This window comes from Anolis carolinensis, chromosome 1, assembly GCF_035594765.1.
Source record: "Anolis carolinensis isolate JA03-04 chromosome 1, rAnoCar3.1.pri, whole genome shotgun sequence".
Lineage (NCBI taxonomy): Eukaryota > Metazoa > Chordata > Lepidosauria > Squamata > Dactyloidae > Anolis > Anolis carolinensis.
The window spans coordinates 264,116,107-264,141,639 of NC_085841.1; the positions used below are offsets into that span (position 1 = coordinate 264,116,107).

General features: G+C 38.6%; 1 protein-coding gene across 9 annotated transcripts in view; it reads left to right on the top strand.

Annotated features, from left to right (window-relative positions):
• Positions 1–25,533, top strand: part of tspan4 (tetraspanin 4) — a 747,849-nt gene that overhangs the window by 482,866 nt on the left and 239,450 nt on the right. The window lies entirely within an intron of this gene.

Genomic DNA, 25,533 nt, shown 5'->3' on the forward strand with positions numbered 1-25,533 from the left:
GTTGCTGAGCTGACAGCATCAAATGGGAACCGTATTCTCTGCTGTTGTATTTAATGCAGCACAATGGATTCATATTTCTAGTTTATACTGAGCCACAATTTCTATGAAAATTTCCCTCTTCAAGAACATTCATACTCAAATTATTTTCTTTTGGTTTTTAAAACACTGTTTTAGAAAATGTGAAATCTGATTAAAGATATGGATAGACATACATATTTTGGAACTGTCATTTGGATATGAGGATATGATACATGAGGTGTGGCAGTGGGAAGGATGTGAGATGGGGCTACTCCATTCGCTCTGCTGAGATCCCAGCTTTTCTTGGTTTCTTTTACCCCCTGAATGGTTTCAGTGCAAGACTGTTATTATGAGAACTTTGCAGCATTAGAAGCTATTGTCTGTGTTTGGTTGTTTTTCTTATTCCTTTTCATTCCATTTTCCTCTTTCTGTTTGATGGTTGAGATTTTAAGCCTTAAGGCAGGGACTGTCTTATTGGCTATTGATCTTTTGTGAACCACTCTTGGAAGTCTTTTTAGCTGAACAGCAGGATAAAATGCTTTAAATAGTAAAGAAACACAGTGAAATATGAAAACACAGAACATTCTAAGGCTGGAAGCTTATACCTTCCTTGAAACCAACTACACTTTAACTTGCAAAACTAGACCAAGAACAACAGCTAGGTCTGCATTCTTATTCCCACTTTAAGCCATCAATATATAAGTTCCACCAAAACAAACTGTAAAGTGCTAACCTGAGCAAAGATCACAATTCTATGCCTTGTTAGCTTTGGATGTTATTTCCACAAACTGCATGTCAGTAAGTGTGTATGTGTATGTGTCTTTGTTGTCTCTTGGTTTATAGTGATCCATAATATTTTCTTTTGAAGGAATAACTACAGATTGTTTGCTTTTTCCCTCCTCTGAAATACGGCCTGCAGCACCTTGAATTCCTTAATGGGCTTCCATCCAAGAATTGACCAAATTTGGTCTTGCTTAGTTTCCAAAAGGATCTGGCACCTTCATGGTCTTTAAGATCTAAATGCAGCACTGTGGCATTATTGGAAGGGATACATAGTTGAAACATGTGGGCAGATATGTCTTATTCAGTCCTTCACTCCCACTTCTGTTTTTTTGTTTTTGTTTTTTTAAATGATGTCGATTAGTCGCTTATTCAAACCAGCTTCAAACTTTGAAGTTTATGCCCAGTCTGTAAAGAGCAGGAAGGGAGAGATGGCTGCACAGCTCTGGGACTTTTCTTAGGGCTGGAGCAATTAATTCCTTTGCCAACAAGCCAAGGTGAATATGCATATGATTTCATTGATTGACCTTTTTTCAGAAGAATAATTCTTATAGGGTGTGTAAAATAATACTTTGGAAGTAAAAAAAAAGAAAAAAAAGAATGAAGAATTTAACAACGAGACAATAATATAACTTAGTTAAGCGACCAAACCCAAAGTTTGTTCGGCAATGGTTACATTTCATCCTGGAAAGAAGTGACTATTGGAGTGCTGCAGGGTTTGATACTGGGCCCAGTACTGCTCAACATCTTTATTAATGACTTGGATGAAGGTTTAGAGGGCATGCTTATCAAGTTTGCAGATGACGCCAGAAGCGAATACACCAGAAGACAGGATCAGAATTCAAAATGACCTTAACAGATTAGAGAGCTGGTCCAAATTTAACAAAATGAACATGAGCCAACAGTGTGGTGCAGCAGCTTAAAAAGCCAATGAAATTTTGGGCTGCATCAAAAGGGGTATAGTTTCTAGATAGAGGGAAGTCATGGTGCCTCTCTATTCGGCTTTGGTTAGACCTCACCTGGAATACTGTTTCCAATTCTGGGCACCACGTTCAAAAGAGATATTGACAAGCTGCAAGGTGTCCAGAGGAGGCCAATTAAAATGATCAAAGGTCTGGAGAACATGCCCTAAGAGGAGTGTCTTAAAGAGCAGGGGATGTTTAATCTGAAGAAGAGAAGGTTGAGAGGAGACATGATAGCCATGTATAAATATGTGAAAGAATGTCATAAGGAAGAGGGAGCAGGCTTGTTTTTTCCTACCCTGGAAACTAGGACTCGGAGCAATGGGTTCAAATTACAGGAAAGGAGATTCCACCTGAGCATTAGGAAGAACTTCCTGACTGTAAGAGTTGTTCAGCAGTGGAACTCTCTGCCTTGGTGGGAGCTCCTTCCATGGAAGCTTTTAAACAGAGGCTGGATGGCCATCTGTCAAGGGTACTTTGATTGTGCTTTTCCTGCATGATGCGGTTGGACTAGATGGCTCATGTAGTCTCTTCCAACTCTATGATTCTATGATTCTGACTTAGATGTACAGCAGTTTAAAAAGTATCTAATAATGAAATTTCTTTTTACAAATTCTTTTTTACACCTGTCCAGGATGCTTTTTTCTTCTTGATCCTCTGTCTATTTAAGCGTTTTTAGCAGCATCAGCATGGAGTTGATGATACAGGAATGTTGGAGAAACACAAATGTTTAGTGTTGCACATCTGCAATAATGAATGTAATAAAGCTTTTGCTAGCCAAGAACAGGAATCTCAGGCACAGTGGTTCTCAGCTTGGGGTCCCCAGATGTTTTTGGCCTACAACTCCCAGAAATTTGAGCCAGTTTACTAGCTTTTAGGATTTCTGGGAGTTGAAGGCCAAAAACATCTGGGGACTCCAGGTTGAGAACCACCGCTAGCATATCTCTACCATAGCCATGTGTCTCTCCATCAACTGCAAGATAAACAACACTTGCCCTCAGACTCCCTTGCTGAGCAAGCATGAACAGCAAAACAGAGTGAATGGTAGAACACCTATTGCACTAGCTGCCCGTAACATGTTAAAAAGCATAGATCCGTCAGTGTGACCAACAAAATGGAAATCTTGAAGAAAATGGAGGCTTGTGAAAGAAATACCTGAATGTATTTTGAATGAAGCCCCTAGAAAGTTCAAAATGTTTTTGTTTACTTATGGAAGGCTTATTTGACCTGGTTAATTCATTTCATGTGTACATATTTTGAGTGAAAGGTTTGATTAAACCCATTGACCGCACTTTGGGAAGTGTTGGAATGTATGCCACTTCTTTCCATTTTATTTTTGTTTCTGGAACCAAGTCTTATATGAAAGAAATAATGCCCAGGAACATACAGTATATCTGCTTCATTAACTGAAGTATACCTTGTCATGTTATAGTTTTTATGGACTTTTATTGTAAAGAAGTCCCCCTAGCCCTTTTCAGTCCCCTTTGTTTGCATTAGAAAAAAAAGAATGGGAGGAGAGGAAATGATCAACTTTCCCTCTACTTGTGAACTTCATCTTCTTGTCCCTATTGCTTTTTGCATTGTTTCAAGACCCACAGCTATTAGATACACATTTGTCTCTCACACACATGACCTGAAATCCTGAAGGATTAAAAACAGTGTGTGTCTCTCTGCATGGAAAAGAGTAGAAAACCGGAAGAAAATAATGTTCAAGATAAAAGTAAGCATTTATGTCACATTCGGCCTTCCTTTGCTTCAAAGTTTCCCTCCCAAAGTCACTTTGTGAAAGAGAAGGGACTTGCTTGAAGTGTAACTTTGACTCTGAGCATTGACTTTGAAATACCAGATGGCTGAAATTATATTTATGGTACTAAATACTGGATCTACTTATGACAGGAGAGTGTGGGTTTTATCATGATTAGGTATCTTTCTGCAAAAGTGCTTTACTCCATCTGGGGTAAATTCCACTGTCTCAAACAAAATTATGATTCATGCTCCATTCTTCATGTAATCACTACAGAGAGGGAGAAAAAAAAATCTCTTGCATTATGTGACACATTCTTGTTTAATTCAGTCCCTCAGCTATAAAATGAGAGGCTATGTTGCTCTGAGGAGCCAGAACTAGGATTTGAGAAGTGGGACAGGATGTCAATGTAGGGACAAGATAAAACTTTATAATCTTTACGCAGCTAAAGGTTCAAGATTATCCTTTAGCATATATACTACTCATACCATATCATATCATATCATATCATATCATATATCTCATAGGGTAGGAGTGATGTGGCCCTCCAGATGTTATTGAACTACAACTCCCAGCAATCCTATCCAGGATTGCTAATGTTGACAAAGTTAGGAGTTCTGATTCTAGACGGCCATACAATTCCCACCCTTACATTATATTAATATATTAAAAGCAAACTCAGATACTGAGTAATGATGACTATGTAACCGATAGTAGACGTTACTAACAAACAATTTGATTTCATTTGCTTTTATGGTTGTAACCTGGATTGTTTTAGTATTAATGTTGTTTATTACTTTTTAAATATTTGTGTATTTGTATATTTTAAGTTATATTGAAATGCTTTTAGTTGTGAGCCACTTTGAGTCTCCATATGGAGAGAAAAAGCAGGATATAAATAAACATTATTATAATATTATTATTATTATTATTGACACAACGACATTGTATGACACAGCAAACAAGACAGATATGCTGGATTTTGTATCACAAAATCACAAGTCGAACACTCCCCAAGTGTTTAGGACTGTATGATGTATTTTCGGATGATGCACGCAGATCCCAGTAGGCTGGCCTTTTGCAGTTGGCAGATCGTAATTTTGTCAATGTCTATTGTTTCCAAATGCCGGCTGAGATCTTTTGGCATGGCACCTAATGTGCCCATCACCACCGGGACCACCTGCACTGGTTTCTGCCAGAGTCTTTGAAGTTCAATCTTGAGGTCCTCAAAGCAGCTGAGTTTTTCCTGTTGTTTTTCGTCAATGTGACTGTCACCTGGGATGGTGACATCAATGATCCAAACCTTTTTCTTTTCCACAACTGTGATGTCTGGTGTGTTGTATTCCAGAACTTTGTCAGTCTGGATTTGAAAGTCCCACAGTATCTTTGCATGCTCATTTTCCTATACTTTTGCAGGTTTGTGATCTCACCAGTTCTTTACTGCTGGGTGGTGGTACTTGAGGCATAAGTTCCAATGAATCATTTGGGCCACATAGTTGTGCCTCTGTTTGTAGTCAGTCTGTCTGATTTTCTTACAGCAGCTGAGGATATGATCAATGGTTTCATCGGTTTCCTTGCACAGTCTGCATTTTGGGTCATCAGCTGATTTTTTGATCTTGGCCTTAATTGCATTTGTTCTGATGGCTTGCTCCTGGGCTGCAAGGATCAGGCCTTCTGTCTCCTTCTTCAGTGTCCCATTCGTGAGCCATAGCCAGATCTTTTCCTTATCCTTCAGTTTTGTCAAGGAACTTTCCATGCAATGTTTTCTTGTGCCAGCTGTCAGCTCTAGTTTGTAGTGCGGTTTTCTTGTACTGGTTTTTTGTGTGCTGTGCTTTGAGGCGTTTCTGATTTTTGACTTCAATCAAAGCAGGTTCTTCACTTTGTTTTATATATTCTGCCAGGGCATGTTCTTCTTCTTTGACTGCTTGTTTTACTTGTAAGAGTCCTCTGCCAGAGGAGGATGATGATGATGATGATGATGATGATTATTATTATTATTATTAATAACCCAGAGGAGAAAGTTCTCCGAAATTCTCTGAAATGATCCAATCTATATTAGGCATGCACACTGGCTACTGGATGCTGCGTGTCTTTGTTGGGGTGGAGGGATGAGTATGGATGAGATGGAAAAGCAATGACATGCTAAGAAGTCTCTTCTTTCACATCCCAAAGCACTCACCAATTTGCAGTCTGCATGGATATCTTCTGTAGTTACTCCTTTATTTAGTTTTCATCTTCTCTACTTATTTTTTACTCCTCTACCTATATTTTCGTTCAATTCCTAACTCATTTTCATGATCTGCTTTGTTCTCTTTTTTCTGAGGCTCCAGCTCTGAACAAGCTGTCCTTCAGCTTTGCAATCTTTGTGGGTTCCCTCTTTCTTAACTCTTATCCAAGCGTGGCTGGTGGGGTTTTTTGAGAAGGTGATGGGGGTGTTAATCCACTTTAGATTTTTGTCTGAACTTAAAACAAATTATATACAAGGTGCTGAGATCTAATCTAATCCCCATATTCCTCTAAAGTTCAGAGTAAAACTCTGGATTCACTGTTCCATTGGCATGGAAGCCACTAGCCAGAGTTGTCATATACAACGCCTCCACTCTGTAGGCCACTAAGAAGGCCCTCTCCTCTGTTTCTATCACATTTCCCTCTGAAGATTGTGGTTCATAAAGAAGAATATAGTCCTTCATGTAATCTGGATCATAACTAGCATTTTGAATTGTGTCTGGAAATGGACCGGCAGCCAGTGGAGTTGTATACACCCTGTAGTCAGCCCCAGCTGCAGCTTTTTGGACACATTCAAGTTTCCGAACACTCTTCAACATCTTACAGTAATCCAACTGGATGTAACTAAGACATGTGTACCCCGGTGGCACAGTTTGTTAAACCCTTGTGCCGGCAGAATTGATGACTTGAAGGTTGGGTTGCTGACCTGAAGGTTGCCAGTATGAATCCAACCCAAGGAGAGCACGGATGAGCTACCTCTATCAGCTCCAGCTCCATGCGGGCACATGAGAGAAGCCTCTCACAAGGATGGTAAAAACATCATAACATCCAGGCATCCCCTGGGCATCATCCTTGTAGACGACCAATTCTCTCACACCAGAAGTGACTTGCAGTTTCTCAAGTCACCCATGACATGAAAGCAGGATTTGAAAAATCTTTGTCATAACATCCACATCATTAAGTGAGATTTAAAAAGTTACTGGTTAGAATGAGTATTCAGAGGCATGTCTGTTTGAGCATTGCATGTTTATATTTAGATTATTTTAAAAAATGTGTGTGTGTGTGTGTGTGTGTGTGTGTGTGTGTGTGTATGCCGTTAAGCTTATGGCAACCTCATGAATTTCATAAGGTTTACTTGGACAAGAAATAGTCAGATATGGTTTTGCCAGTTCTTTCCTCTGAAATATATCCTTGCATAAATTTCATCTTTGGCAATCTTTCATAGTCTGAAATCCTATGCCAATCTCAGTGCACTCAGTGCGGCTTGTCGAATGTATAGGGTTGCACAGTTAGAGTTGCGTAAGCAGTAAACAGTTCAGTTTTCCAGGTAAAACAAGGAATGGAGGGCACTTACGCACTTGTTACTGTATCTATGAAAATGAACATAATATGAGAACCCTTTTAGTATCCGTAAAATTAGTAAGGGATATAATATATTTTGAGTTATTGTTTGTTTAGAAACTTATAAATTCACACTGGTATTATTTTGTGTATGGATAGATGTGGAATTTAATTATAAAACATTTCTCTGAGTACAAGATTCAAAGTAGTTTATAGCACAGAATAAACCAAACAATAGCTAAAAGCAATTAGAGCAGTAAAGAGTAACAAAAGCAATTAAACAAACACCAGATAAAAATAATTTAAAAGCAATTAAAATATAACAGATGAAGAAGATAAAAAATACAGAATGCACATTTCATTTTAAAAAATCCTTCTGCAGCAATGATCTAATGGTCAAAACCTTACCTAAGGACAAAGGGCTTTACCTGCCAGTGGAAGCAGAACAAAGATGGTGTCAACTGAGGCCCCTTCCACACAGCTGAATAAAACCCCACATTTTCTGCTTTGAACTGGAATATATGGCAGTGTGGATTCAGATAACCCAGTTCAAAGTAGATATTGTGGGATTTTCTGCCTTGATATTCTGGGTTATATGGCTGTGCGGAAGGGCTCTTAGATTTACATGGGAGGGAGTTCCATAGCCTAGAAGTAGCCAATGAAGAAGGTTATTTCATATCATCTAAAAATCTGTCTTTCTCAAAAGATCTCAAAAAGATTCATATGGGGAGGTATGAATCACATGGGGAGGCTCATAACAGGGCCCTTCCACAATGCCAATATAACCCAGTTCTAAGCAGATAATGTGGGATTTTATACAGCTGTGTGGAAGGGGCCTCAGACTTTCAGATCATTTGAGTCCACACACTTCTATGTCAAGCAGTTGAATTGTACATGAAAACAGGTGAGTGGCCAGATGGGTTCCTAGATCTCAGGGCCTTGTGGTTTTAGTGGCACACTCTGTACAACTATGACCAATGCTCAATGCTATTATGCTTAATGACCTCACCAAGGCCCATATGACATGGGTCTCAAGTTTTGATATGAGATCTCAGGAACTGGATAGGGCTGACCCGGGAAGCAAAACTCTTAGAACCCACTGAACTTTCCAAACTCTTTCCAAAGGCAGCCTCATGCAGAATATATTATGGTGATCCCAGGTCCTGAGGCCCCTTTTACACAGCTGTATAAAATCCGCATTACCTGTTTTGAACTGGCAGTGTGGAGCCCCCGGTGGCACAGTGTATTAAAGCGCTGAACTTGCAGACTGAAAGGTTGCAGGTTCGAATCCAGGGTGCGGAGTGAACGCCCACTGTTAGCCCCAGCTTCTGCCAACCTAGCAGTTTGAAAACATGCAAATGTGAGTAGATCAATAGGTACCGCTCCACCGGGAAGGTAACGGCGCTCCATGCAGTCATGCCGGCCACATGACCTTGGAAGTGTCTATGGACAATGCCGGCTCTTTGGCTTAGAAATGGAGATGAGCACCAGTCGGACATGGCTGGACTTAACGTCAGGGGAAACCTTTACCTTTACCTATATGGCAGTGTAGACTAAGATAATCCAGTTCAAATCGGATAATGTGGATTTTCTGCTTTGATAACATGGATTATTTGGCAGTGTAGAAGGGGCCTGATATCTCATGCCATTACAGTGATCTCAATAGGGTGCTATCAAGACATGCATCAGTGTGCTTAGATCACACATTTCCCAGAACAGGCACAATTCACACAGCAGTTTAACTCTGAAAGCTTTGGGTAATCTAGGCTCAGAACTAAACTCAAGAATCTAAGGACTGAAGCTGTGAACCTGAGATTGCAGGGAGAGAGTAACCTCATCCCAATCCTATTTCTTGATCCACTTTTCAATTGATCAGGAACGTATTTGCCTTCTCTGGATATAGTCACTCTCATTCAGCCTATTACTAACACTGGACAATGGTTAAACATGAAACAACTTCCCTTGAAATGTATGAGAAGAAACAAAATAATGTGAAGTGTCATCTTAGGCCCCATCCACACTGCCCCTGTATCCCAGGATATCTGTTTATCCCAGATTATTTGGCAGTGTAGACTCATATAATCCAATTCAGAGCAGATAACCTGGGATTAGATCCTGGGATATAGGGCAGTGGAGAAGGGGCCTTACTGGTGGCACTGAATCCCAGTTTTGCGATACAGTGCTTTAAAAAGGAATAATGAGTACGTCTGTATGTGCACATTAATCAAAAGCATACGTGAAAAAATGTGTATTGTGAAAAATATTGTACAAAAAACATGATCCAGTGAAAAATGTTTTCTAAATACTGGAGAACTGTGAATGAAAAATCAATACAAACTTGTGGAATCTTTAAAAAAAGATGGAGAAATAAGACAAACAAAAACTGGAAAAAAATGAGAGAAACAGAAGTTGACAGGATCTTTCATTTCCAGACCTATTGCATTCCTTTGTTGCTACCTTGCTATAGCTCTTAATTAGCTCAATAGGTGGTCTTAAAATTATGCTTTTCACTGCATTTTGATAGTTTCATGTAGGAACCTCAATCCTCGTTTAACCAAGAGTTTAATGTCTCTGTGAAGTGTGTTGAAGCAAGCAGGTTCAACAGCTTGCTTATTTTAGTTGATCTTGTTCAAATCCACTGAATTACTGAGTCCATTCTTGGCAGTCTTTCCCTCACCTTCCCTTTCAAGTGCCATGGTGGGTCGCTATCTGCCCCATGAAGCATGACTGCATGGTTCATGAGAGCCTGTTAAAATTCAGAGGACCATAATTCGTCAGCTTTGATTGCTACAGAGAATAAGTGGCAGCAGAATATTCGAAAGGCTAGAGAACCAGAAAGCAGATAAACAGAACACCAGTTTTATTATGCTTTAAAATGTAATGTTTTCTAAAGCAGTCTCTTGAGGGACGGATTTATGACTTGAACCTGGAGAAGCAGTGATTGCAATGCTCTTAAGTTACCCAGTTGGATTAGAAGAATTTTGAAGTGTGTATGTGAATAGGCAAGGGACTTGTTAAACTCTGTACCAATCTAAGCACTTTCTCTTGTAGGCACAAATACAAGTACAAACATATGAGTTCCTTCCTCCATCCTCAGATGTCGAATTTTAAGTAGACATTTGCTGACCCAGCTTCCAGAAGTCAAAGCAAAGGAGTGGAAGTTTTCATCTTGTTCCAAAGTCTGCAATGCCCTTATTGTGAAGGAGAAGTTCGAATGTCACTGAAAGTGAAGTCATACCTGTAGACATCTGGTCCCTTGCTGGTTTCCCACCTCAAACAGGTTACATCAACCTTGAAGTTCGCCTTGACAAGTTCAAACTGCTTGGCTTTTTTGATTGGTTGAACTTTCAACAGATCATCTTACTAAATTGTAATAGAGGAGGATACATTTATGAGTGATACAGGGAGTGACATTTTAAATGTCTGTGAGTATTTGGATCTAATTCCCCCCCCTTTTTGGCTTCTACCATTCTACCAGTCTTTTCTTGACAAAAGTCATGTGAAATGTTGCAGTCAGGTTGCAGTCTAACAGTCTAAAGAGCTTCAATTGTGATTTAAAATTAAATATGGTTTTGGTTCTTGTGAAAATTGATAGCCAAATCGGTTTCCACTCCAGATGTTTACTCACATTTCTCCAGAAAAATAATTGTTTTTTTGTTTATGTCATTTCAAGATGTTTAAATATTTCCTTACTGCAGGTTTAAAAAGGTTTCTGAGATTATTTTTCTACACTGTGCTTGTTGCATAACACAGTACATATACAAAAGAGTTTATAATATGCTCAAGTAAGGAAGATGAAGACAATGCAAACAAATGTTGTCCTCATTTGTGACGAAAAGTGTGAGGAATATATTTGTTCATCTTGCATTAAATATAGAGACATACCTAAACTAAATTATCTAAACCAATATGCAACCCAAAATACAATTATACTTCAATGGTAGTACTTTCCCAAATTTTGTGATGCAGTTTTATAGTTGAAAAATGTGTACAAACATTTGTATATTATGGGAAAATGCAAAAAAAAAGCATATATTAATGAAAGGGATAAACAAAATAGAATTATGTTAGACAAATGCTTGCAAAATGTATATAGTTAATAAAATTGCATACAAAAATACATCTGTTAGGAAAAACGCATATGAAACTGGATACACATATACATGCAGAGTTATCCAACACTCTAATAGAACTAGAATAAAGTGAACTTCAGTTCAGAAAAATGAGAGAATACATTGAAATGCACACATACACATGATAAATTTACACACACACAAAATTCATTTCTGCCTTGCTTTCCTAGCTGATTGTTGATCTCTCTCACAGTCTTAAAATTCTGTAAAGATGTGTTAGGAAATCTTGATGAAGAGACACAGCAAATATTTCCCCTGCCATATTATTAAAAAAAAATAAGGCCTAGTGATCAAATATGTGAAAGATGACCCGAAAATATCTCAACAGATGCCTTCTACTTTAAATAAGGAGCTTGAGCCATGCATTTCAATCATGGATCACACTCACTCTTTTATGTTTTATCTTATGTTTTGTAATTAGAAGGTGGAACAGATGGTGACGTCTCTCTGCAATGTTATGGACCATTAAAGTAAACTACAGTGTTCTTGTTATGTACATTGCTAACACATGGTGGTTGTGATGTTGGAAATAGTGTTGCTGGGCAATCACTGTAGACCAGTAGTTCCCAAAATTTGATTTTCCCAGTGTTTGGGACTTCAGTCTCTGGAAGCCTCAACCAGTTTCATAGCAGTTAAGAATTTTGAGAGCTGAAGTCCAAAATATCTGTAGAGCAAGCCATTGCTGTAGATAGTGTTGCTGTTTCCCCACACAAAGAGTTCCATAAATCTATGGTTTCTGTCCTTCCATATGAATTCATACAGCAATATCTGGATCACATGTGGCCCACCAACCCCCTTTTTCTAACCCTCCCTGTGTCTGCCAGTGTCCTCCATAAGTTTCAGTTCAAATGAGTAAGTAGATTCTAGAAAGTGGGCGCAAAAGGTAATATGCCTAAGCTTTGCTAAAGCCACCACTACCACATTCTTCCAGTAACTCAGGCAGTGGTATCTAATGATACTATCCCCTTATGCATAAAAGCTAATTTCAGTAGCTGCTTTTGTCCAGTTCGCAACCAGGGACATGCTTCTATTTGTGCTTCCCTTTCTGTCATTTCTTTCTCATTAATCCAAAGTTGTTTGGGACTTCCTACTTTAGGATATTGGGTTCTTCTGCTTTGAAGTTGCTTCTCCTTTACTATATAATTGGAGCAGGAGAGAAACGGGAAATGAGAAATCTCCCTCCTTCAACTGCCTGTAACATCTACTTGAGCAATCACTTATTTATATATTTTAAATGCATTCAGGTTATCATGGCTTACAGCAACAACACTGAGAAAAATGGAATCAGAAAACAGCAAATGAGAGCCAAAGTGAATAATCAAGTCCTGTCCAAACCTTTCCTCAGTCCCTTTTTCCAACTCTTAACTGTCCAAACTTTTTATAGGTGTCACAACCCCTCTTTGTCATCATTATTGGTCAACAGGTGAAGGAGACTTGTGTTGTGCATATTTACCAAAATAATAAATTGTTCTCCAAATTCCTGTAGACTTTCCTTTCCTCTTTCCCTCAGTTGGAAAGCAATGGCACTTAGTCAAAGCTTGTGACCAGTTTTTTCCTTAAATGAAGAGCATAATCCATTGATGAAGGCCTAATTATCTTAAAGGAACCAAATCCTAATTACCCTAAAGGCACCATTGCCTGGTGGCGCAATTAGTTAAATCCTTTTGCCAGCAGGACTGCTGACAGAGAGGTCGGCAGTTTGAATCCGGGGAACAGGGTGAGTTCCCATCTGTCAACTCCTGCTCCCCATGTGGGGACATGAGAGAAGCCTCCCACAAGGATGGTAAAACAAACCTCTGGGCACCCCTTGTGCAACGTCCTTGCAGACGGACAATTATCTCACACCAGAAGTGACCTGCAGTTTCTCAAGTTGCTCCTGACATGAGAAAAAAAAACCCAAATCCCATGCTATCTTGGAGGGGTCAGCTCTTGTTGGTACTTAGATGGGAGACCACCAGTGAATCCCAGGTGCTGCGGACTATATTTCAGAGGCTAGAGTCTGCAAAACCATCCCCGAGTGTTCCTTGCCTTAGAAGATCCCCATGAAATGCATGTGGTTTCCATAAACTGACAAGTAACTTGAAGATATATACACACCCACACACAATTCATTAGCTACTCAAAAATGGTACTCTAGTTACAGTGACATCCTTGGAAGCATTAGAGCATTGGAGTTCCTTCTCCAGGTATTTAACTTAAGCAGACAATCAGAAATTTGCAGCTTCTTATAAGTTGCATTCAGAACAAAAGATAGCATCAAAAATCTCCAGTGTATAAAGACATTATTTAATGCTCTCACTCCCTCTCCTTCACAGCATAGCTTCAGGTCACAGGAGACACAGCTGTCTCCTGTGTGATTCTCCCCTGAAGAAATGACTTTTAGTTTCTGGCATGGTGCCAGATTACTGTCATTGCAGTTCTTTTTGGCCAGTGATCTCATCCCCTTGACACTCTGTCCTCATTGTGTTAACCTTTCCCTGGCATAAATCCCTTGCAGATTTGTAATGAAGGTGTGTGAAGCTATAGCTCAGGGTACAGCATGAAGCCAGGCCTAGTGCTACTATGTGAATCACCATGGGCCCCACTCCTAGAGAAAGGCAGCATATAAACAAATGAACAATACATACTAGCTATCTTTATCACAAATCATTTGAAGTCAAAGCCATAATTTTGATAATTGTAATATCAAAGTGTTTAAAATCAAAGCTTCATTGGGATTGGGTACACACCAGCTGCTGCTACTGTTATGCTTTCTGAAAGGCCACCAATACTTCTTGAAATACGGTATATGGGGGTGGTGGCAGTCACCTCTTCCACACCAACTTCTCACTCTCATAATTCCCTCTGGGTCTCCTGTTGTTTCATCGTGAAGCTGAGCTCACTGTATTAGGACCAAATTTGTTATTATATTTAATGCACATTTTTGTAGTCTAACCTAAACAGGGGGAACAGAACAGGTTTTGGGACTACTCTAAATGTGAAACTGAGGTTGGGAGTGGAACTATGCTCTTCTTTCTATGCTCCTCTGAAACTACGATGTGGAAGCATCAAGGTAAACTTTCTTTCCCATTACAGGAGATCTCCCCTAAAATTTGAATAGTCACTTGAGGGAGGCAGTACCCTGTGGCTGCTCTTTAAATCATGAAAACTCACTGTACATTAAAGCAATGTATTTCAAATGCAATGCTAGATGGAATGAAGAAGCTCACTTGCAATGTCCCTCAAATTGTACACCAAGGTAGAGGGTAAAAAATTCATCTCATAGGAAACTTGCCACAGGGGTAAAAATAGCATAGTGACTACCTATGGAATTATGGATGTGAGAAAAAGCAATGTAGTGACCAGGGTTGGACTAATTTGTGCACTTTTCTCTCTTTCAAAATAAAACCAAAATACCATAAACAAGGGAAGGCAAACTATTATTCTTTTCCATCTCAAGCCTTACTCCCTCCCCCTCCCCCCCGCGCCTCCTCCTTCTTCTTTATCTTTCCTTTATTAGTTGTCAGTTGTGTTTTGACTCTCAGAGAAGACAGCACGAAAGATGTGTTTAAATCTGACGGAGGCTACAGACTACTGTGCCCTAAACTATAAATGTTTTGGGCTCCATTGCTTATTCTTCTCACTTTTGTTCTGTCACAACATATCTTTTATTATCTCAGGACGTGATGTGCCTTCACCAGATGATGTCAGATTAATGGATTTTTTTAACTGGTAAAAGAAGGAAGCAATATACTAGTCTTCCTGGGCCACTCTTTTCTCAAAAGAACCTAATATGCAACCTGGCATGATAGATATTGAAATTCACATGTTTGGGAACTTCAGTTGATGTGAAATGCAATTACCTGTTTCCCAAAGAGGCTCGGGTCACTGAAATCGCTTTACACTTTTGTACTGATTCCCCCATTTTTCTTCAGGTATAAGTGCTAGTTTTGCTTATGTTAAAAAGATATTTCCCCCATTCTGTTGCACTCTAATGGGACTAAAACCCCGCACCTCGCCTTCAGTAATATATATAGAGGGCTGGTCACATCTGATACTTCAGATCTATACTTCAGCTTCTTTTCTGATTTCTTGAACTATGTGTGTATTGCACTTTGACACCACTATAACTGATACAGTTGAAAGCCATGGAATCCTGGGAGTTGTAATTTTAAAAGCTTCTCTTTGACAGAGAAAGCTGAAGACACTTTAAAACTGCAATACCCATGATTCCATAGTATTGAACCATGGTGGTTAAAATGCCATCAAACATTATTAATTCTACAATGTAGATGCATCTATAAAACATTCCCTCCTTCTTGAAGATGTGAAGGACCCTGATACTGGATGTTAATATTCTCAAAAGCATCTCAGTCATATGCCCTTTCAAAGTAGCACCCTTCTTCCTGGGTTCATCTTCTTTATCACTTATCATCCTTTGATTAGGAATCCACATCCCCAGATTCAGTCAATGTTCTGGCTTTTTTCTTCTTATCCTTGCATTGCAAGAAGAGCGTCATCATTATATTTCATCATCTGTCTTTACATATGGGTTTGTCAAGAGACTATTTAATGCTGCAGGTATGGAAGATTTAGTTCCTTACTCCCTTTATCAAAATGTTAGTGGTTGCATAGGGAGACGTCCAGCACTCCTTTTGTGTGTGCATGGATATGTGTTCATATAAAATAGTTTATATGTAAGGAGAAAGGAAATAATATATGCCTTATCCAGTGTGGTAATCTTCTAATATAACACAGGCTCCTGGAATAAATTGGATTTGTTGAACATAAATGTATGTCCCTGTCCCTACAAAAGCAATTTACAGCAGGTGTGGACAGGAATTGACAAATTTGGAAAACAAGATGGAGCATTGTGTGTTTCTGTGACAAGCAACAGTATAACATGAAGGAAACTGCAGCATTCAACTATATTTATGGAGCGTGCTACTATCCCTCTGGGGTGCTGAATTTATAAAAAGTATACCGTAGGCCAGTTGGCATGGATGACCTGCTTCTTTGATCTGAAGCATTTGGGCACAGACTGCAGTTACTCAGTAGAAAGGGGAAGGCACTCTGTTTTTCTTTTACTAGTTCATGCATTCCGGGCTGCTGGCCATGGTGCTGAAAACAATTTCCAGGCTTGAGCCTTAACATGAAAGAAAGGGTTGTTGCAGAGGTCAAACCATCCTATCACTGTCCAACATACTCAGTTATAGATGCATAGCGAGATCATTTCTTGCCATAAGTCAGTGACTTGATGGCACAAGCATACATGCATGCATGCACGCCACAGAGAAAAGTATATTTCGTTTTATGCTTTCCTGTTATTCTAAATAACATGTGTTTAACATGAATATCAAGTATGAAATGTTACTGAAATGTTATTGATGACCATGTCCACATCTGTCTTTTCAGTCCACAATAGTTTGCTGGTACTGTAGGAGAATGTTTGTTTCTGTGCTGTTCATACTTCTGCTTCAGTAGGGAATTACTACTATTTCTCTCTGCTTTGGTCCCAAATGAAAAATAGTGCATGGCAATCCCACACTTCCCCATTGCACAGTATAAAGGGCTCCAATGGCTCTTGTGTTTGACAGAAGTGCAGAAGTAATTATAGTTCCCAAAGTTTACCTTATTTCTTTTGGCATCCCAACAAACATCGGAATAAGCATAATAAACGCAATGGGGGAAATGTCCTCCTTGGTGTTTTTTTTATTTCTTTTCACCCTAGGTTCTCCTCTCCCTTTGATTTTTAAAAACAAAGGGATGAGAGTCCTTTACATGTGTTACTTAGAGCATAACATATAATTAACCTCATACTGACCAAATGAAAGCCTTGCTTGATGTAACAAAGGAGAGTGGCCATGGGGAGGTATTATGAAACTCAGTGGGTGGAATGGGTAGCTGTTGCCTAGGGATAGAATTGTTATAACCTATAAAAGGTTGAGAAATTCTTAGAAGGACTAAAAACCGTGATAAAGAGGAACAATGCTTGTTCTGTACTGGATTTGGTTTTTTGCTGGATCTTTTATTTTATAGCGACTGCTGGAAGAGATGCTACTGTAATTCCTTCCTGCTTGGGTATTTTAAAACACATAAAGTTTTTCATGTTATTTTCTTTGCCACGCTGGTATATTGTACTTTCCCCGTTGAGCTCAGTAGGTAGGGAATGTGCTCATTTTACTTTTGTTTCAAACTTGTGAGGGTAGTTTAAGACTGAAAGAGTGGCTGATCTAAAGCCACCCAATGGCTTTCATGATTGACTGGGGATTGAAATTCAGGCCTCTTTTATCCAAATTCAGCACTATATCCACTACCTCACATTTGCAATTTAACTGGTTGATATGACTGGCTTTTTGATTGGCAAAAATAAGATTCTATCTGATGGGAGAAGTGAATTGGTATGACCTCTTGTTGTTGCAGTAAAAGAGCTGAGCTGGACATCATCAAAGCAGCACCATAATGGTGTGAAAATGATTGTTTCCATACTGGAATGCTTCCCTTGGCTTAAACAATAGGATTGCTGAGAGACAACAGGCTGGTGTATTAAACCTCAAACTCTTCTGTTTGTGATCTCGCCTCTTGAAATGCAGTAGTGCCCCCATTGTGGTTCTATCGCTGTTAGAATTCCAATGTGACCCTTGGTGTCCTTGCAGGTAAGCTGTGAGTGCATCTGCTGCTCTGATATCAAAATTAGTAGAAAGGATGAGACTGATGGTTGACAGCAAGACTGCTTGACAGAGCTATTCAAGTTGTTCCTGAAAGCTACTCTCTGTGATGTCCATGTTTGATCTTTATTTGAACAGAAATCACCCCTGTTTTCAAAATTCCTCATAACAGGGCTTGCACTCATAGAAGGTCTTGAAGATGCAATCTTAACTAATTCATTTGATCCGGGTAGGCTGTGAGCATCTAGGTTCCTCTGTTCTTTCTTTTTGTGCCTGCACGAACCAGTTCACAGGCGTAATAATCAAAGTAGCCTGTGATGCAAGGTTTGTATGTACCCTGATGCAGTCGGCTTGGCTGTGTGAAAAGACAGATCTGTGCCTCATTAATTCATTAAATTCCTCTGAAGGCCACTAGTGGCTATGGTAATGCTGGAGAATCAATATTCTTCTGCACTTCCTCTGCCAAGACTCATTTTCTTTGGCTTCAGTTCAAGAAAAGTGTAATGTTGACCTAGACTGAAGGGGAAAGGTATATAATTAATCTTCACATTGGCTTCCCCACCTTCCATCCTCTTGTGATGGTCTGAGCTTTTCCTGAAAGCAGATTTATCTCATCTGGGTTAAGAATCAAACGTAAAGATTGTTTCACTAAATGGTTCTAGCTGTTGCAAGCTTGGATTGGGGAGATGGATTTTGTTTAATCATAGCACCCATCTTGAATAGGAATAAGGTCCTCCATGGATTGACAGTAGGATGCACACCTCCATTAATTACAATGTTCACCTACCCTCTGGCTTCTTAATTGGCAGCTTCTTTGTTGTTATGACTAATAAGACTGGCCAGAGGCACATATTCTCCAGTATTTTACTGCTGCTGGCAAAATTACTGCTCTCAGAATTGATGTCTGGCCTTTGTGGCCTTCTCCCAGTGGAAGTACCATGGGATACCAGTGGAGTAAAATAAGTGGGATTATCCTGAGGAAGAAAACCTCAGAGGATTGTTAGAAATGGTTTTGAATTGATTTCATTTCTCACCTAGAAAGAACTGGAACTGAACAAAAGTGAGTACATCAGATTTTAAGTTTTAATGTCCAGGATATCAATTGTTAAGGTAACGTCATCTAGTATCAATTTGGACATTAGCAAGCTATGTGAAATAATGTTTCCAAAGAAAATATACTGATGGCAAGAATTTTAAGGCTAGTTCTCTGTGTGAAAAATAAATAATGCATTCTAGAATACAGTAGGACTGTGATATGTATTAGAATTTTGTTCCAGGACCACCTGTGAATACCAAAATCTGTGGTTGCTCAAATCTCATTATATACAACGGTGTAGTAAAATGGTGCCCTGTATATAAAATGAAAAAATCAAGATTTGCTTTAAAAATATTTTTGACTGATGGATAGTTAAATTTGTGGATACAGAATCTGTAGATACAGAGGGCTGACTGTACTAACATCCTCTCTCAATGCAGTGGCCAATGTACACACAGATCTCCAGGCATCTCGCTGTCAATGAGCCTCACTTTGGCAAGAGTAAAATCTCCAACCTTATAACCAAACTTGTGCTTTCAGAGAAGGAGAACCATCACCACTTTTTTGATACCTGCAATATTTATCTCTTACTCATGCAGACTGCCATCTCCATTTAGGGACCTGAATTAGACGGCACACCTCGTGTGGTTTACTTCTTGGGATTTCTTTTACTTGTTCCATCCCCAATTTTTAATGTTATCTAACCTGATAAACATTCTGGAGAGCTTGTAAGCATGCACATTTTATTAGGATTAAAAAAAAGCATGGTTCTGATCCTTAGGTTATTTTATTGTAATTGTCCCTCAAGCCTACTAATAACAAATTAAGGAGTGTAATTAGTGTATTTCTTTTCCCCTCACTGAAATAAATTTCTGTATTGTTGTGCAGAGTTTGGGCTCCTGCCTGCAATTTTAAAGTGCAATTTAAAATGCGGTATAATGTTTTAGATATCACTTTTAAGGAGTGCTTCTGATTTACAGACTTCTTAGCCTTCTTTGATGTACAGAAACAAGCACCAAATAAATATGCATTCACATATATGCCAAGAGCAATACTGTGGCCTTTATTTGTCTCTATGAATCTATGCAAAATATGTTCTGCTGTCTTTGGAACGAAGACTGATTATGTTACCTTCACTTGTCTATTAGGTCCCTGCTTGACTTTGGAAATAACCTTATTTCTTGAAACTGAGTGTGTTTTTCTGCCTACATACATATACTTCACTATGACATTATTTCACAATGATGCATGCCATATGTTTGTGTGCTTTTTTATTCAAAGTAATTTTCTGCAAGTTCATGTAAGCAGTTGCTACAGTATGAACCTCTAACATGAGAGGAAATGAGAATGCTCTTGGGAAACATATGGCTTGTAATCAAAATAGAGAATTCCACAGCAACTGTGTGGTCTGTTTCTACTACTTCCTTATTCTGAGAATGTATCAAAACATGTAAACATTTATATTTTACTTTCAAGAAACAATTGTGCATATCACCTGAATACAGAAGTAGTATTGATTAAAAATTTTTTTGAATAAAACTAGGATTAGTACTGTAATAAGATCCACTGAGGATGGATGTAGCAGCTTTAGGAGTTAGATGATCCCGGTTTAGTTGTTAACACTATCTAACAATTAAAAAATAAATTCTGTTCCTGATTTGGAAGTGTTATTTCCTGTTTAATTGTGCAGTATTTACTTTGAAAGTAGTTATAGTACTCCAGAAACTTTGTTTTCACGGCTAGGGTAGTACTATTATTTCATTCAGCATAGGCACTTTGTCTGTAATTTTCCTTAGAAATATGCCACAATATACAATATGTTTTATTGATTAGCTTATTGGCCATATCAAAGCATTTGACATACATTTAACACATACAACATACAACCCACATTACAACTTTAAAATATGCCATTTTGACTGTTCAAGGTGCAGACTGCAACAACGTTTTTGCAGTTTAATAAACGTTTCCCATGTTTTTATGATAGAATGAAATAGAAAATGACATTTATAACCCAGGAACAAAAATTGTGTTACATAGTGTAATTTTTTTCTGCTAACTAACTACTGTGTGAAATTTGGTCAAGAGAGTTAGCCCTGGTTTATTGGGTCTGGAAAGCCTGGGGCTTAGATCAAACTCACTGTGTTGAGTTTGGTTTAGTCATTTTCTCTATCAAGTTAATTACACAGAGTTGTTGGAAATACATGAAAAAGCAGGGAATTACCTTGAACTCTTTAGAAAGAGTGTGGGGAAAATATGACTTCTTAAATCTGCAAACAGCATGCAACAGAGGTTTCAAATTCTTTTTACTTGACTTACTGTTGGAGGAAAGAAGCAGTCAGCTTATGTTGGACCAAGGACTATATCACACAAATGATTCAAACTGGCATTGAAGCCAAAAGTGATGGGTCCCTATTTTATGATAAATGTTGCAGATCTGCCTCTTCCTCTTAGTTAATCTATTCCCTGCTATTGACAGGAAAACCATCAATAGCTACCAATGGTGTCATGTTCACATCACCACTCTGGTATGATGAGGTTGTTCTGCTTCTGTGCTGTTATGCCAGCACTGAAGTGACATTGGATGAGACAGCAAAGGTAAACTGGAGTAGAAGGAAAGATTGGAGCCATAGGATTCATTGAAAACAAGTTGAAAATATGGCTGGATTGTCTTGGGAGTTATGAACTAGCAAATTTGGCTAGGTGGGAAATGATTAGCTGTTGTAGATGGAGAGGTGGCAGACAATGGATTTCAGTGATAGTAGGCTTAAATTATAGAGCAATGGAAGTGTGGGAGGGTGGAGTTATGAGGTTGTATGGAGATATGGCTGCTGGACCACCACAAATTGGAAATAGATGCAACTGTGTGAGTGAGGAGATTATATGATAGCAAGGGTGGTCATGCCAGTGTATAGCCACTATTGATAATTATACAGCTTCTGTGGAATAGCGCATTTGTGTGATAAAGTCCACAAAGCACGATCACTGACTACTGTTGTTAAGTGTTTTTAGTCCAAAAGCTGGACAAGAGGCTCGAGGAGCCAGGGAGGCAGGCGAAAAGAGATTATATTCAGCCTTGGTATTCAGAGTTTTTCTCGTTAATGGCTTTCTAAACACAGTATTGTTCCTGGAGAAATTTTCTGTGAAAGGTACAATTTAGTGTGAAGGAAGCCAATTGCTTGTTATCCTATTGCTATTGCTATTCCATTGGGAGGCCTAACCTCACTTACAGATGCCATCTCCGATTCTGCTTTGGCTGACAGAAGTTTACCCCATTATAACCCACTTCAAAAAAATCCCCAGCAACTTGTCGGCTCTGCAAAGGCCATTTGCAAGTCGACTATTAAATGGAAAGAAACAAGGGGGGACATGAAGCCACACATAGCAGCGTTGAGGGAAAATCAAGAGTGAAACTTGGTTAGCAAATTAGAAAATTATCTGTTAAAAGAAATTCATTCAAAGGGGAAAGCCTGTGGCAGAGCCCAGCCTATTAAGCATCTGTTGTTTTTAATGGAAAATAGAACTGGAGATGATAGGCCTCCCCATGCTGCTCTTGCTTGTCGGGACCTGTCAGCTTTTGGTGATACCCTAACGGCCTCACTGTCTCATAACGGGAATCTTTTTGTGGAGAAGCAAGATGCTCACCTAATCTTAAAACAGTTGTATGGAATTAGGTTCTGGGAACTACAATTTGAATTGAAGTATTCAAAAAGACAGTTAAGACATGAAGCCATAATATATAGCTGGGCTGAATATTCATATCCAGCCCTGTTCAAGGCAGTGGGATCCTTCCCATTCCCAATAAAATAACACTTGTGGATGCCTACAACATGCCACAGTCAGAAATCCCACTAAAATCTCCTTTCCAAAGGAAGCTAGGCTGGTCTACTGCATAATGTCCATCTACCAAGAGTTGAAGACCTTTTTTCTCCCAAGCAGTGACTGCTTCCTAAGGGAGCAGCTTTTGATGCAAGGAAGATACTATATGTTTCTCTCTTTTTTAACTGATGTGCTTTTAACATTTCATTTAATTTGATAACTGGATCAGGATAATAGAATATGAAAATCTATTTAATGGTGTCATAGTATTGTAAGTTAGTAGAATCCTTATTTATATCCATTCAAGTAGACAGGTGTAATAACCCTCGTTCTTTGCTGGTTGTTTTGGTCCTACCATTTCTTAAACCTTTCAGAGTTGGTCCATGATTAATTTGCTGCCTGACAAAACTTTTACTTAGATGAGGCACCCTGACACCCAGCTATTTGATTATCCCTATTACCTTAATGTCACCATTGGACAACCAAATGGAGAGCATTGTGACTATTTGTTCTTCTTTAAAAAGAAAAACTGAGCAAATGAGTAATTGTATTGGTTCACTCCTTGTGTATATTTGCTGAACGTTACAAGATATATCTAAGCAAGATAACAGTGTAAAATAACCTTTATAGAAAATATATAGAATAAAAAAATAGTAGTCCGAATCTATCTCTGAATCCACCTTATTGTATGTTTTAAGTGGACAGTTATCTATTTCATACCATATTAAATGTATTTTAATATGGGAAAATATTTATGAAGGCTCATTCAGCTTTGGATAATGCAGTATATCTTTGAAGACTTCTCAGGCTAATTGGAAGTGATGGGGATAAACGAGAATGTGTATATGAAAATTGAAGTCTGGTATCCTAATAGAATAGACTTTCCTACCAAAAGTATATGAAGCAGATGTTGTGGGTAGACAGGATATTTTTCACCAAAAGTGAGCTCCTTTGAGAGTGAACAAACTTGATGATAGAATCTAATTAACTAAGGCATGGGAGAGAAATGCAAAACTCTTCTTTAATGGAATCATTTACTGGCAATTTGATTTGAAATCATGTTACAGGCAACTGCTGACTTGACTTTTTATTTTATACCCCCCCCCCCAAACCATCTTTTAAAAATTCTGAACAACAAAATGCATTTCATAGTTTTCTAGTATCATTAGCAGTTCTCACAGATTTGTTTTCTCTGTCACTCTGTAATGAGCAATGAACTAGACTGATATTCAACTGAGCTGAATGAGTGATTGCTTTTAAAACTTCACTTGCCTTGTATTTCCTGAACTCTCACTATTGCCTTTCTAGTAGGCAAAAGAGATGCCCATTCAAGTATGGATCTACAAATACAGAAGACAACAGTAATACAGTATATGTATATATAAGAACTAAAATGCTTTCCATATATGTATGTTTGTATGTATGTATGTATGTATGTATGTATGTATGCAAAGATATCAGATGACATTCAAAGGGAGAAAACTGCTTTAAGAACCTCTATTTCCCATCCTCCTTTCCTTTTCCTGTATTTTACCAAAAGTTAACATGGAAGCTCAAAAATTCAGAATGCTAAAATATAATAATTTAGAAAATTTCACCTCACTTTCTATTCCTGTGATAATTGGATTTTGAAAAATTCGGCTTGTTGTAAAAACAAGGATTGGTGAGAAAGTTTCAGTGGAAACACCTTTTCCTCACTCTTTCAGGAGTGAATATTCCTTCCTAGGGGTAGATTTCTCTCACTTCCTGTTGTTTCATCCCCGTTTGTAGCTATGAACCATTTACAAGTTAGATGTTTGTAATTCGGGGATTGCCCGTACAAGGACGATTTTTGATTTGTCCTAGGTTTTTGACAGCACCTTTTGAGTTCCTGAGTAACCAAACCCTAGACAAGGACACAGATGTCAGTGGGTGGGAGAGTGTCTCTATCTGTTTTATTGAGTCAACTGTCTTTTTTTTTTTTCTTTCCTGAAGGGCCAATTATGGTGACAGGCATTCTTGCAGTCAAATTGGTTCTTGTGCACTGACTGTGAAAGGCTAAATGGCAGCAGCAACAGGTCACTGAATAAGGTGCAGTCTGCATGACAAAACTGAACGTGAAGGGGGTGCACTGCAGTCCTAATAGCACAGAATTCAGGCATTAGAATTTGTTGCTCTGCCGTGTTGCTCTTTGCTCTTACATCTTCCAATGGCTATTGATCAGTATGTTTGGTCCTGATTATATTTTATTAGAATAACTTGCTTCAAGTGAGGAAATTAAATGCAAGGAAGTGAATCTATACAACACTTAGTGGGTGTGAATTTATTTCATGTATATCCATAGCTAAGATGGATTCCTACACCGATGTTCAAGTTTTGGAGGCTATAACGTGTGTTGTACAATATTCTGTCTCCTTGACATAATTGGAAGTAAATGTTGGTGTTAATCTGTTCATGAGAGAATGATACACTGGAAACATAACTTCAAACTAAGGATCACATTCAGTTTGCATCTTCTACTTCTACATAGTGGGTATGATTTCAAGTGTAAATTAAGGTTTCAACCTGTTGTTATTAATAATTAACAATCAAGTTCAAATGAGGACATGGATTTAGAACTCAGAAATAGTGAGCTTTTTATATGCCTTCTACTTCCTACTGGATTGTTGAATACATTGGACATTAAGAGATGCCATAACTCAGTGGTAGGGCACCCATGCTGTCAAAGCAAAAAGTTCCTGAATCACATCTGAGAACCTCTTCTTGAAAAAATCCCAAATGAGAACAAGTGTCCACTAGCATTAGCAGGACTTAGAAAAGTAACTTTTTTTTTTCAATAAGAGCCCCT